Source organism: Colius striatus, chromosome 16, assembly GCF_028858725.1.
Source record: "Colius striatus isolate bColStr4 chromosome 16, bColStr4.1.hap1, whole genome shotgun sequence".
Taxonomy (NCBI): Eukaryota; Metazoa; Chordata; class Aves; order Coliiformes; family Coliidae; genus Colius; species Colius striatus.
In genome coordinates this window covers 135,696-150,617 of record NC_084774.1, presented here as the reverse complement: position 1 = coordinate 150,617, position 14,922 = coordinate 135,696, and positions in this window count along the sequence as shown.

Sequence of the window (14,922 nt, the reverse complement as noted above, 5' to 3'; positions counted from 1 at the left end):
TGCATTCTATCAGCCAGCACGGTGTCACATTTGCATCTGATTTCCTGTGGGAGCTATCTTCAATACCACACTTTTTCTGTTCAGCTTCCTTTGAAAAAATACATGTGTCTGTTAAGGTATACCACTAAGTATGGGAGCTACAAGAAAGCAGGAAGGCAGACCCCAGCTACAGTAGTAAGTAGGTCCCCATGCAGTCTATCAGCCAGCACGGTGTCACATTTGCAGCTGCTTTCCTGTGGGAGCTATCTTCAGTACCACACTTTTTCTCCTCAGCTCCCTTTGAAAAAAATACATTTTGTCTGTTAAGTTATGTCATTGAGTATGGGAGCTACAAGAAAGCTTGAAGGCAGACCCCAGCTACAGTAGTAACTAGGTCCCCATGCAGTCTATCAGCCAGCACGGTGTCACATTTGCAGCTGCTTTCCTGTGGGAGCTATCTTCAATACCACACTTTTTCTGTTCAGCTTCCATTGAATAAAATACATTTTGTCTGTTAAGGTATACCACTGAATATGGGAGCTACAAGAAAGCAGGAAGGCAGACCCCAGCTACAGTAGTAAGTAGGTCCCCATGCAGTCTATCAGCCAGCACGGTGTCACATTTGCAGCTGCTTTCCTGTGGGAGCTATCTTCAATACCACACTTGTTCTCCTCAGCTCCCATTGAAAAAAATATATTTTGTCTCTTAAGTTATACCGCTGAGTATCGGAGCTACAAGAAAGCAGGAAGGCAGACCCCAGCTACAGTAGTAAGTAGGTCCCCATGCAGTCTATCAGCCAGCACGGTGTCACATTTGCAGCTGCTTTCCTGTGGGAGCTATCTTCAATACCACACTTTTTCCCCTCAGCTCCCATTGAAAAAATACATTTTGTCTGTTAAGTTATGCCACTGAGTATGGGAGCTACAAGAAAGCAGGAAGGCAGACCCCAGCTACAGTAGTAAGTACGTCCCCATGCAGTCTATCAGCCAGCACGGTGTCACATTTGCAGCTGCTTTCCTGTTGGAGTTATCTTCAATACCACACTTTTTCTGTTCAGCTCCCATTGAAAAAATACATATGTCTGTTAAGGTATACCACTGAGTATGGGAGCTACAAGAAAGCAGGAAGGCAGACCCGAGCTACAGTATTAACTAGGTCCCCATGCAGTCTATCAGCCAGCACGGTGTCACATTTGCAGCTGCTTTCCTGTGGGAGCTATCTTCAACACCACACTTTTTCCCCTCAGCTCCCATTGAAAAAATACATGTGTCTGTTAAGTTATGCCACTGAGTATGGGAGCTACAAGAAAGCAGGAAGGCAGACCCCAGCTACAGTAGTAAGTAGGTCCCCATGCAGTCTATCAGCCAGCACGGTGTCACATTTGCAGCTCCTTTCATGTGGGAGCTATCTTCAATACCACACTTTTTCTGTTCAGCTCCCATTTAATAAAATACATTTTGTCTGTTAAGGTATACCACTGAATATGGGAGCTACAAGAAAGCAGGAAGGCAGACCCCAGCTACAGTAGTAAGTAGGTCCCCATGCAGTCTATCAACCAGCACGGTGTCACATTTGCAGCTACTTTCCTGTGGGAACTATCTTCAATATCACACTTTTTCCCCTCCCCTCCCATTGAAAAAATACATTTTGTCTGTTAAGTTATGCCACTGAGTATGGGAGCTACAAGAAAGCAGGAAGGCAGACCCTAGCTACAGTATTAACTAGGTCCCCATGCAGTCTATCAGCCAGCACGGTGTCACATTTGCAGCTGATTTCCTGTGGGAGCTATCTTCAATACCACACATTTTTGTTCAGCTCCCAATGTAAAAATACATGTGTCTGTTAAGTTATGCCACTGAGTATGGGAGCTACAAGAAAGCAGGAAGGCAGACCCCAGCTACAGTAGTAAGTAGGTCTCCATGCAGTCTATCAGCCAGCACGGTGTCACATTTGCAGCTGCTTTCATGTGGGAGCTATCTTCAATACCACACTTTTTTCCCTCAGCTCCCATTGAAAAAATACATTTTGTCTGTTAAGTTATGCCACTGAGTATGGGAGCTACAAGAAAGCAGGAAGGCAGACCCCAGCTACAGTAGTAAGTAGGTCCCCATGCAGTCTATCAGCCAGCACGGTGTCACATTTGCAGCTGCTTTCCTGTGGGAGCTATCTTCAATACCACACGTTTTCCCCTCAGCTCCCATTGAAAAAACACATTTTGTCTGTTAAGTTATGCCACTGAATATGGGAGCTACAAGAAAGCAGGAAGGCAGACCCCAGCTACAGTAGTAAGTAGGTCCCCATGCAGTCTATCAGCCAGCACGGTGTCACATTTGCAGCTGCTTTCCTGTGGGAGCTATCTTCAATACCACACTTTTTCTGTTCAGCTCCCATTGAATGAAATACATTTTGTCTGTTAAGGTATACCACTGAATATGGGAGCTATAAGAAAGCAGGAAGGCAGACCCCAGCTACAGTAGTAAGTAGGTCCCCATGCAGTCTATCAGCCAGCACGGTGTCACATTTGCAGATGCTTTCCTGTGGGAGCTATCTTCAATACCATAGTTTTTCTGTTCTGCTGCCATTGAATAAAATACATTTTGTCTGTTAAGGTATACCACTGAATATGGGAGCTACAAGAAAGCAGGAATTCAGACCCCAGCTACAGTAGTAAGTAGGTCCCCATGCAGTCTATCAGCCAGCACGGTGTCACATTTGCAGCTGCTTTCCTGTGGGAGCTATCTTCAATACCACACTTTTTCCCCTCAGCTCCCATTGAAAAAATACATTTTGTCTGTTAAGTTATGCCACTGAGTATGGGAGCTACAAGAAAGCAGGAAGGCAGACCCCAGCTACAGTAGTAAGTAGGTCTCCATGCAGTCTATCAGCCAGCACGGTGTCACATTTGCAGCTCCTTTCATGTGGGAGCTATCTTCAATACCACTTTTTCTCCTCAGCTCCCATTGAAAAAATACATGTGTCTGTTAAGGTATACCGCTGAGTATGGGAGCTACAAGAAAGCAGGAAGGCAGACCCCAGCTACAGTAGTAAGTAGGTCTCCATGCAGTCTATCAGCCAGCACGGTGTCACATTTGCAGCTGCTTTCCTGTGGGAGCTATCTTCAATACCACACTTTTTCCCCTCAGCTCCCATTGAAAAAATACATTTTGTCTGTTAAGTTATGCCACTGAGTATGGGAGCTACAAGAAAGCAGGAAGGCAGATCCCAGCTACAGTAGTAAGTAGGTCCCCATGCAGGCTATCAGCCAGCACGGTGTCACATTTGCAGCTGCTTTCCTGTGGGAGCTATCTTCAATACCACACTTTTTCTCCTCAGCTCACATTGAAAAAATACATTTTGTCTGTTAAGTTATACCACTGAGTAAGGGAGCTACAAGAAAGCAGGAAGGCAGACCGCAGCAACAGTAGTAAGTAGGTCCCCATGCAGTCTATCAGCCAGCACGGTGTCACATTTGCAGCTGCTTTCCTGTGGGAGTTATCTTCAATACCACACTTTTTCTGTTCAGCTCTCATTGAAAAAATACATGTGTCTGTTTAGTTATGCCACTGAGTATGGGAGCTACAAGAAAGCAGGAAGGCAGACCCCAGCTACAGTAGTAAGTATGTCCCCATGCAGTCTATCAGCCAGCACGGTGTCACATTTGCAGCTGCTTTCCTGTGGGAGCTATCTTCAATACCACACTTTTTTTGTTCAGCTCCGAATGTAAAAATACACGTGTCTGTTAAGTTATGCCACTGAGTATGGGAGCTACAAGAAAGCAGGAAGGCAAACCCCAGCTACAGTAGTAAGTAGGTCCCCATGCAGTCTATCAGCCAGCACGGTGTCACATTTGCAGCTGCTTTCCTGTGGGAGCTATCTTCAATACCACACTTTTTCTGTTCAGCTCCCATTGAATAAAATACATGTGTCTGTTAAGTTATGCCACTGAGTATGGGAGCTACAAGAAAGCAGGAAGGCAGACCCCAGCTACAGTAGTAAGTAGGTCCCCATGCAGTCTATCAGCCAGCACGATGTCACATTTGCAGCTGCTTTCCTGTGGGAGCTATCTTCAATACCACACGTTTTCCCCTCAGGTCCCATTGAAAAAACATATTTTGTCTGTTAAGTTATGCCACTGAGTATGGGAGCTACAAGAAAGCAGGAAGGCAGACCCCAGCTACAGTAGTAAGTAGGTCCCCATGCAGTCTATCAACCAGCACGGTGTCACATTTGCAGCTGCTTTCCTGTGGGAGCTATCTTCAATAGCACACTTTTTCTGTTCAGCTCCCATTGAATAAAATACATTTTGTTTGTTAAACTATACCGCTGAGTATGGGAGCTAAAAGAAAGCAGGAAGGCAGACCCCAGCTACAGTAGTAAGTAGGTCCCCATGCAGTCTATCAACCAGCACGGTGTCACATTTGCAGCTACTTTCCTGTGGGAACTATCTTCAATACCACACTTTTTCCCCTCCCCTCCCATTGAAAAAATACATTTTTTCTGTTAAGTTATGCCACTGAGTATGGGAGCTACAAGAAAGCAGGAAGGCAGACCCTAGCTACAGTATTAACTAGGTCCCCATGCAGTCTATCAGCCAGCACGGTGTCACATTTGCAGCTGCTTTCCTGTGGGAGCTATCTTCAATACCACACTTTTTTCCCTCAGCTCCGATTGAAAAAATACATTTTGTCTGTTAAGTTATGCCACTGAGTATGGGAGCTACAAGAAAGCAGGAAGGCAGACCCCAGCTACAGTAGTAAGTAGGTCCCCATGCAGTCTATCAGCCAGCACGGTGTCACATTTGCAGCTGCTTTCCTGTGGGAGCTATCTTCAATACCACACTTTTTCTGTTCAGCTCCCATTGAATGAAATACATTTTGTCTGTTAAGGTATACCACTGAATATGGGAGCTATAAGAAAGCAGGAAGGCAGACCCCAGCTACAGTAGTAAGTAGGTCCCCATGCAGTCTATCAGCCAGCACGGTGTCACATTTGCAGATGCTTTCCTGTGGGAGCTATCTTCAATACCACAGTTTTTCTGTTCTGCTGCCGTTGAATAAAATACATTTTGTCTGTTAAGGTATACCACTGAATATGGGAGCTACAAGAAAGCAGGAAGGCAGACCCCAGCTACAGTAGTAAGTAGGTCCCCATGCAGTCTATCAGCCAGCACGGTGTCACATTTGCAGCTGCTTTCCTGTGGGAGCTATCTTCAATACCACACTTTTTCCCCTCAGCTCCCATTGAAAAAATACATTTTGTCTGTTAAGTTATGCCACTGAGTATGGGAGCTACAAGAAAGCAGGAAGGCAGACCCCAGCTACAGTAGTAAGTAGGTCTCCATGCAGTCTATCAGCCAGCACGGTGTCACATTTGCAGCTCCTTTCATGTGGGAGCTATCTTCAATACCACTTTTTCTCCTCAGCTCCCATTGAAAAAATACATGTGTCTGTTAAGGTATACCGCTGAGTATGGGAGCTACAAGAAAGCAGGAAGGCAGACCCCAGCTACAGTAGTAAGTAGGTCTCCATGCAGTCTATCAGCCAGCACGGTGTCACATTTGCAGCTGCTTTCCTGTGGGAGCTATCTTCAATACCACACTTTTTCCCCTCAGCTCCCATTGAAAAAATACATTTTGTCTGTTAAGTTATGCCACTGAGTATGGGAGCTACAAGAAAGCAGGAAGGCAGATCCCAGCTACAGTAGTAAGTAGGTCCCCATGCAGGCTATCAGCCAGCACGGTGTCACATTTGCAGCTGCTTTCCTGTGGGAGCTATCTTCAATACCACACTTTTTCTCCTCAGCTCACATTGAAAAAATACATTTTGTCTGTTAAGTTATACCACTGAGTAAGGGAGCTACAAGAAAGCAGGAAGGCAGACCGCAGCAACAGTAGTAAGTAGGTCCCCATGCAGTCTATCAGCCAGCACGGTGTCACATTTGCAGCTGCTTTCCTGTGGGAGTTATCTTCAATACCACACTTTTTCTGTTCAGCTCTCATTGAAAAAATACATGTGTCTGTTTAGTTATGCCACTGAGTATGGGAGCTACAAGAAAGCAGGAAGGCAGACCCCAGCTACAGTAGTAAGTATGTCCCCATGCAGTCTATCAGCCAGCACGGTGTCACATTTGCAGCTGCTTTCCTGTGGGAGCTATCTTCAATACCACAGTTTTTCTCCTCAGCTCCCATTGAAAAAAAACATTTTGTCTGTTAAGTTATACCACTGAGTATGGGAGCTACAAGAAAGCAGGAAGGCAGACCCCAGCTACAGTAGTAAGTAGGTCCCCATGCAGTCTATCAACCAGCACGGTGTCACATTTGCAGCTACTTTCCTGTGGGAACTATCTTCAATATCACACTTTTTCCCCTCAGCTCCCATTGAAAAAATACATTTTGTCTGTTAAGTTATGCCACTGAGTATGGGAGCTACAAGAAAGCAGGAAGGCAGACCCTAGCTACAGTATTAACTAGGTCCCCATGCAGTCTATCAGCCAGCACGGTGTCACATTTGCAGCTGCTTTCCTGTGGGAGCTATCTTCAATACCACACTTTTTTTGTTCAGCTCCCAATGTAAAAATACATGTGTCTGTTAAGTTATGCCACTGAGTATGGGAGCTACAAGAAAGCAGGAAGGCAAACCCCAGCTACAGTAGTAAGTAGGTCCCCATGCAGTCTATCAGCCAGCACGGTGTCACATTTGCAGCTGCTTTCCTGTGGGAGCTATCTTCAATACCACACTTTTTCTGTTCAGCTCCCATTGAATAAAATACATGTGTCTGTTAAGTTATGCCACTGAGTATGGGAGCTACAAGAAAGCAGGAAGGCAGACCCCAGCTACAGTAGTAAGTAGGTCCCCATGCAGTCTATCAGCCAGCACGATGTCACATTTGCAGCTGCTTTCCTGTGGGAGCTATCTTCAATACCACACGTTTTCCCCTCAGCTCCCATTGAAAAAACACATTTTGTCTGTTAAGTTATGCCACTGAGTATGGGAGCTACAAGAAAGCAGGAAGGCAGACCCCAGCTACAGTAGTAAGTAGGTCCCCATGCAGTCTAGCAGCCAGCACGGTGTCACATTTGCAGCTGCTTTCCTGTGGGAGCTATCTTCAATACCACACTTTTTCTGTTCAGCTCCCATTGAATAAAATACATTTTGTCTGTTAAGGTATACCGCTGAGTATGGGAGCTACAAGAAAGCAGGAAGGCAGACCCCAGCTACAGTAGTAAGTAGGTCTCCATGCAGTCTATCAGCCAGCACGGTGTCACATTTGCAGCTGCTTTCCTGTGGGAGCTATCTTCAATACCACACTTTTTCCCCTCAGCTCCCATTGAAAAAATACATTTTGTCTGTTAAGTTATGCCACTGAGTATGGGAGCTACAAGAAAGCAGGAAGGCAGATCCCAGCTACAGTAGTAAGTAGGTCCCCATGCAGGCTATCAGCCAGCACGGTGTCACATTTGCAGCTGCTTTCCTGTGGGAGCTATCTTCAATACCACAGTTTTTCTCCTCAGCTCACATTGAAAAAATACATTTTGTCTGTTAAGTTATACCACTGAGTAAGGGAGCTACAAGAAAGCAGGAAGGCAGACCGCAGCAACAGTAGTAAGTAGGTCCCCATGCAGTCTATCAGCCAGCACGGTGTCACATTTGCAGCTGCTTTCCTGTGGGAGTTATCTTCAATACCACACTTTTTCTGTTCAGCTCTCATTGAAAAAATACATGTGTCTGTTTAGTTATGCCACTGAGTATGGGAGCTACAAGAAAGCAGGAAGGCAGACCCCAGCTACAGTAGTAAGTATGTCCCCATGCAGTCTATCAGCCAGCACGGTGTCACATTTCCAGCTGCTTTCCTGTGGGAGCTATCTTCAATACCACAGTTTTTCTCCTCAGCTCACATTGAAAAAATACATTTTGTCTGTTAAGTTATACCACTGAGTAAGGGAGCTACAAGAAAGCAGGAAGGCAGACCGCAGCAACAGTAGTAAGTAGGTCCCCATGCAGTCTATCAGCCAGCACGGTGTCACATTTGCAGCTGCTTTCCTGTGGGAGCTATCTTCAATACCACACTTTTTCTGTTCAGCTCTCATTGAAAAAATACATGTGTCTGTTTAGTTATGCCACTGAGTATGGGAGCTACAAGAAAGCAGGAAGGCAGACCCCAGCTACAGTAGTAAGTAGGTCCCCATGCAGTCTATCAGCCAGCACGGTGTCACATTTGCAGCTGCTTTCCTGTGGGAGCTATCTTCAATACCACACTTTTTTTGTTCAGCTCCCAATGTAAAAATACATGTGTCTGTTAAGTTATGCCACTGAGTATGGGAGCTAATTGAAAGCAGGAAGGCAAACCCCAGCTACAGTAGTAAGTAGGTCCCCATGCAGTCTATCAGCCAGCACGGTGTCACATTTGCAGCTGCTTTCCTGTGGGAGCTATCTTCAATACCACACTTTTTCTGTTCAGCTCCCATTGAATAAAATACATGTGTCTGTTAAGTTATGCCACTGAGTATGGGAGCTACAAGAAAGCAGGAAGGCAGACCCCAGCTACAGTAGTAAGTAGGTCCCCATGCAGTCTATCAGCCAGCACGATGTCACATTTGCAGCTGCTTTCCTGTGGGAGCTATCTTCAATACCACACGTTTTCCCCTCAGCTCCCATTGAAAAAACACATTTTGTCTGTTAAGTTATGCCACTGAGTATGGGAGCTACAAGAAAGCAGGAAGGCAGACCCCAGCTACAGTAGTAAGTAGGTCCCCATGCAGTCTAGCAGCCAGCACGGTGTCACATTTGCAGCTGCTTTCCTGTGGGAGCTATCTTCAATACCACACTTTTTCTGTTCAGCTCCCATTGAATAAAATACATTTTGTCTGTTTAGTTATGCCACTGAGTATGGGAGCTACAAGAAAGCAGGAAGGCAGACCCCAGCTACAGTAGTAAGTAGGTCCCCATGCAGTCTATCAGCCAGCACGGTGTCACATTTGCAGCTGCTTTCCTGTGGGAGCTATCTTCAATACCACACTTTTTTTGTTCAGCTCCCAATGTAAAAATACATGTGTCTGTTAAGTTATGCCACTGAGTATGGGAGCTACAAGAAAGCAGGAAGGCAGACCCCAGCTACACTAGTAAGTAGGTCCCCATGCAGTCTATCAGCCAGCACGGTGTCACATTTGCAGCTGCTTTCCTGTGGGAGCTATCTTCAATACCACACGTTTTCCCCTCAGCTCCCATTGAAAAAACACATTTTGTCTGTTAAGTTATGCCACTGAGTATGGGAGCTACAAGAAAGCAGGAAGGCAGACCCCAGCTACAGTAGTAAGTAGGTCCCCATGCAGTCTAGCAGCCAGCACGGTGTCACATTTGCAGCTGCTTTCCTGTGGGAGCTATCTTCAATACCACACTTTTTCTGTTCAGCTCCCATTGAATAAAATACATTTTGTTTGTTAAACTATACCGCTGAGTATGGGAGCTAAAAGAAAGCAGGAAGGCAGACCCCAGCTACAGTAGTAAGTAGGTCCCCATGCAGTCTATCAACCAGCACGGTGTCACATTTGCAGCTACTTTCCTGTGGGAACTATCTTCAATACCACACTTTTTCCCCTCCCCTCCCATTGAAAAAATACGTTTTGTCTGTTAAGTTATGCCACTGAGTATGGGAGCTACAAGAAAGCAGGAAGGCAGACCCTAGCTACAGTATTAACTAGGTCCCCATGCAGTCTATCAGCCAGCACGGTGTCACATTTGCAGCTGATTTCCTGTGGGAGCTATCTTCAATACCACACTTTTTTCCCTCAGCTCCCATTGAAAAAATACATTTTGGCTGTTAAGTTATGCCACTGAGTATGGGAGCTACAAGAAAGCAGGAAGGCAGACCCCAGCTACAGTAGTAAGTAGGTCCCCATGCAGTCTATCAGCCAGCACGGTGTCACATTTGCAGCTGCTTTCCTGTGGGAGCTATCTTCAATACCACACGTTTTCCCCTCAGCTCCCATTGAAAAAACACATTTTGTCTGTTAAGTTATGCCACTGAATATGGGAGCTACAAGAAAGCAGGAAGGCAGACCCCAGCTACAGTAGTAAGTAGGTCCCCATGCAGTCTATCAGCCAGCACGGTGTCACATTTGCAGCTGCTTTCCTGTGGGAGCTATCTTCAATACCACACTTTTTAGTTCAGCTCCCATTGAATGAAATACATTCTGTCTGTTAAGGTATACCACTGAATATGGGAGCTATAAGAAAGCAGGAAGGCAGACCCCAGCTACAGTAGTAAGTAGGTCCCCATGCAGTCTATCAGCCAGCACGGTGTCACATTTGCAGATGCTTTCCTGTGGGAGCTATCTTCAATACCACAGTTTTTCTGTTCTGCTGCCATTGAATAAAATACATTTTGTCTGTTAAGGTATACCACTGAATATGGGAGCTACAAGAAAGCAGGAAGGCAGACCCCAGCTACAGTAGTAAGTAGGTCCCCATGCAGTCTATCAGCCAGCACGGTGTCACATTTGCAGCTGCTTTCCTGTGGGAGCTATCTTCAATACCACACTTTTTCCCCTCAGCTCCCATTGAAAAAATACATTTTGTCTGTTAAGTTATGCCACTGAGTATGGGAGCTACAAGAAAGCAGGAAGGCAGACCCCAGCTACAGTAGTAAGTAGGTCCCCATGCAGTCTAGCAGCCAGCACGGTGTCACATTTGCAGCTCCTTTCATGTGGGAGCTATCTTCAATACCACTTTTTCTCCTCAGCTCCCATTGAAAAAATACATGTGTCTGTTAAGGTATACCGCTGAGTATGGGAGCTACAAGAAAGCAGGAAGGCAGACCCCAGCTACAGTAGTAAGTAGGTCTCCATGCAGTCTATCAGCCAGCACGGTGTCACATTTGCAGCTGCTTTCCTGTGGGAGCTATCTTCAATACCACACTTTTTCCCCTCAGCTCCCATTGAAAAAATACATTTTGTCTGTTAAGTTATGCCACTGAGTATGGGAGCTACAAGAAAGCAGGAAGGCAGATCCCAGCTACACTAGTAAGTAGGTCCCCATGCAGGCTATCAGCCAGCACGGTGTCACATTTGCAGCTGCTTTCCTGTGGGAGCTATCTTCAATACCACAGTTTTTCTCCTCAGCTCACATTGAAAAAATACATTTTGTCTGTTAAGTTATACCACTGAGTAAGGGAGCTACAAGAAAGCAGGAAGGCAGACCGCAGCAACAGTAGTAAGTAGGTCCCCATGCAGTCTATCAGCCAGCACGGTGTCACATTTGCAGCTGCTTTCCTGTGGGAGTTATCTTCAATACCACACTTTTTCTGTTCAGCTCTCATTGAAAAAATACATGTGTCTGTTTAGTTATGCCACTGAGTATGGGAGCTACAAGAAAGCAGGAAGGCAGACCCCAGCTACAGTAGTAAGTATGTCCCCATGCAGTCTATCAGCCAGCACGGTGTCACATTTGCAGCTGCTTTCCTGTGGGAGCTATCTTCAATACCACAGTTTTTCTCCTCAGCTCACATTGAAAAAATACATTTTGTCTGTTAAGTTATACCACTGAGTAAGGGAGCTACAAGAAAGCAGGAAGGCAGACCGCAGCAACAGTAGTAAGTAGGTCCCCATGCAGTCTATCAGCCAGCACGGTGTCACATTTGCAGCTGCTTTCCTGTGGGAGTTATCTTCAATACCACACTTTTTCTGTTCAGCTCCCATTGAAAAAATACATGTGTCTGTATAGTTATACCACTGAGTATGGGAGCTACAAGAAAGCAGGAAGGCAGACCCCAGCTACAGTAGTAAGTAGGTCCCCATGCAGTCTATCAGCCAGCACGGTGTCACATTTGCAGCTGCTTTCCTGTGGGAGCTATCTTCAAAACCACAGTTTTTCTGTTCAGCTCCCAATGTAAAAATACATGTGTCTGTTAAGTTATGCCACTGAGTATGGGAGCTACAAGAAAGCAGGAAGGCAAACCCCAGCTACAGTAGTAAGTAGGTCCCCATGCAGTCTATCAGCCAGCACGGTGTCACATTTGCAGCTGCTTTCCTGTGGGAGCTATCTTCAATACCACACTTTTTCTGTTCAGCTCCCATTGAATAAAATACATGTGTCTGTTAAGTTATGCCACTGAGTATGGGAGCTACAAGAAAGCAGGAAGGCAGACCCCAGCTACAGTAGTAAGTAGGTCCCCATGCAGTCTATCAGCCAGCACGGTGTCACATTTGCAGCTGCTTTCCTGTGGGAGCTATCTTCAATACCACACGTTTTCCCCTCAGCTCCCATTGAAAAAACACATTTTGTCTGTTAAGTTATGCCACTGAGTATGGGAGCTACAAGAAAGCAGGAAGGCAGACCCCAGCTACAGTAGTAAGTAGGTCCCCATGCAGTCTATCAGCCAGCACGGTGTCACATTTGCAGCTGCTTTCCTGTGGGAGCTATCTTCAATACCACACTTTTTCTGTTCAGCTCCCATTGAATAAAATACATTTTGTCTGTTAAGGTATACCACTGAATATGGGAGCTACAAGAAAGCAGGAAGGCAGACCCCAGCTACAGTAGTAAGTAGGTCTCCATGCAGTCTATCAGCCAGCACGGTGTCACATTTTCAGCTACTTTCCTGTGGGAACTATCTTCAATACCACACTTTTTCCCCTCCCCTCCCATTGAAAAAATACATTTTGTCTGTTAAGTTATGCCACTGAGTATGGGAGCTACAAGAAAGCAGGAAGGCAGACCCTAGCTACAGTATTAACTAGGTCCCCATGCAGTCTATCAGCCAGCACGGTGTCACATTTGCAGCTGATTTCCTGTGGGAGCTATCTTCAATACCACACTTTTTTCCCTCAGCTCCCATTGAAAAAATACATTTTGTCTGTTAAGTTATGCCACTGAGTATGGGAGCTACAAGAAAGCAGGAAGGCAGACCGCAGCAACAGTAGTAAGTAGGTCCCCATGCAGGCTATCAGCCAGCACGGTGTCACATTTGCAGCTGCTTTCCTGTGGGAGCTATCTTCAATAGCACAGTTTTTCTCCTCAGCTCCCATTGAAAAAATACATTTTGTCTGTTAAGTTATACCACTGAATATGGGAGCTACAAGAAAGCAGGAAGGCAGACCGCAGCAACAGTAGTAAGTAGGTCCCCATGCAGTCTATCAGCCAGCACGGTGTCACATTTGCAGCTGCTTTCCTGTGGGAGTTATCTTCAATACCACACTTTTTCTGTTCAGCTCCCATTGAATGAAATACATTTTGTCTGTTAAGGTATACCACTGAATATGGGAGCTATAAGAAAGCAGGAAGGCAGACCCCAGCTACAGCAGTAAGTAGGTCCCCATGCAGTCTATCAGCCAGCACGGTATCACATTTGCAGATGCTTTCCTGTGGGAGCTATCTTCAATACCACAGTTTTTCTGTTCTGCTGCCATTGAATAAAATACATTTTGTCTGTTAAGGTATACCACTGAATATGGGAGCTACAAGAAAGCAGGAAGGCAGACCCCAGCTACAGTAGTAAGTAGGTCCCCATGCAGTCTATCAGCCAGCACGGTGTTACATTTGCAGCTGCTTTCCTGTGGGAGCTATCTTCAATACAACACTTTTTCTGTTCAGCTCCCATTGAATAAAATACATGTGTCTGTTAAGTTATGCCACTGAGTATGGGAGCTACAAGAAAGCAGGAAGGCAGACCCCAGCTACAGTAGTAAGTAGGTCCCCATGCAGTCTATCAGCCATCACGATGTCACATTTGCAGCTGCTTTCCTGTGGGAGCTATCTTCAATACCACACGTTTTCCCCTCAGCTCCCATTGAAAAAACACATTTTGTCTGTTAAGTTATGCCACTGAGTATGGGAGCTACAAGAAAGCAGGAAGGCAGACCCCAGCTACACTAGTAAGTAGGTCCCCATGCAGTCTATCAGCCAGCACGGTGTCACATTTGCAGCTGCTTTCCTGTGGGAGCTATCTTCAATACCACACTTTTTCTGTTCAGCTCCCATTGAATAAAATACATTTTGTCTGTTAAGGTATACCACTGAATATGGGAGCTACAAGAAAGCAGGAAGGCAGACCCCAGCTACAGTAGTAAGTAGGTCCCCATGCAGTCTATCAGCCAGCACGGTGTTACATTTGCAGGTCCTTTCCTGTGGGAGCTATCTTCAATACGACACTTTTTCCCCTCAGCTCCCATTGAAAAAATACATTTTGTCTGTTAAGTTATGCCACTGAGTATGGGAGCTACAAGAAAGCAGGAAGGCAGACCCCAGCTACAGTAGTAAGTAGGTCCCCATGCAGTTTATCAGCCAGCACGGTGTCACATTTGCAGCTGCTTTCCTGTGGGAGTTATCTTCAATACCACACTTTTTCTGCTCAGCTCCCATTGAAAAAACTACAGATGTCTGTTAAGGTATACCACTGAGTATGGGAGCTACAAGAAAGCAGGAAGGCAGACCCCAGCTACAGTAGTAAGTAGGTCCCCATGCAGTCTATCAGCCAGCACGGTGTCACATTTGCAGCTGCTTTCCTGTGGGAGCTATCTTCAATACCACACTTTTTCTGTTCAGCTTCCTTTGAAAAAATACATGTGTCTGTTAAGGTATACCACTGAGTATGGGAGCTACAAGAAAGCAGGAAGGCAGACCCCAGCTACAGTAGTAAGTAGGTCCCCATGCAGTCTATCAGCCAGCACGGTGTCACATTTGCAGCTGCTTTCCTGTGGGAGCTATCTTCAATACCACACTTTTTCTGTTCAGCTCCCATTGAATAAAATACATTTTGTCTGTTAAGGTATACCACTGCATATGGGAGCTACAAGAAAGCAGGAAGGCAGACCCCAGCTACAGTAGTAAGTAGGTCCCCATGCAGTCTATCAGCCAGCACGGTGTCACATTTGCAGCTGCTTTCATGTGGGAGCTATCTTCAATACCACACTTTTTCTGTTCAGCTCCCATTGAAAAAATACATGTGTCT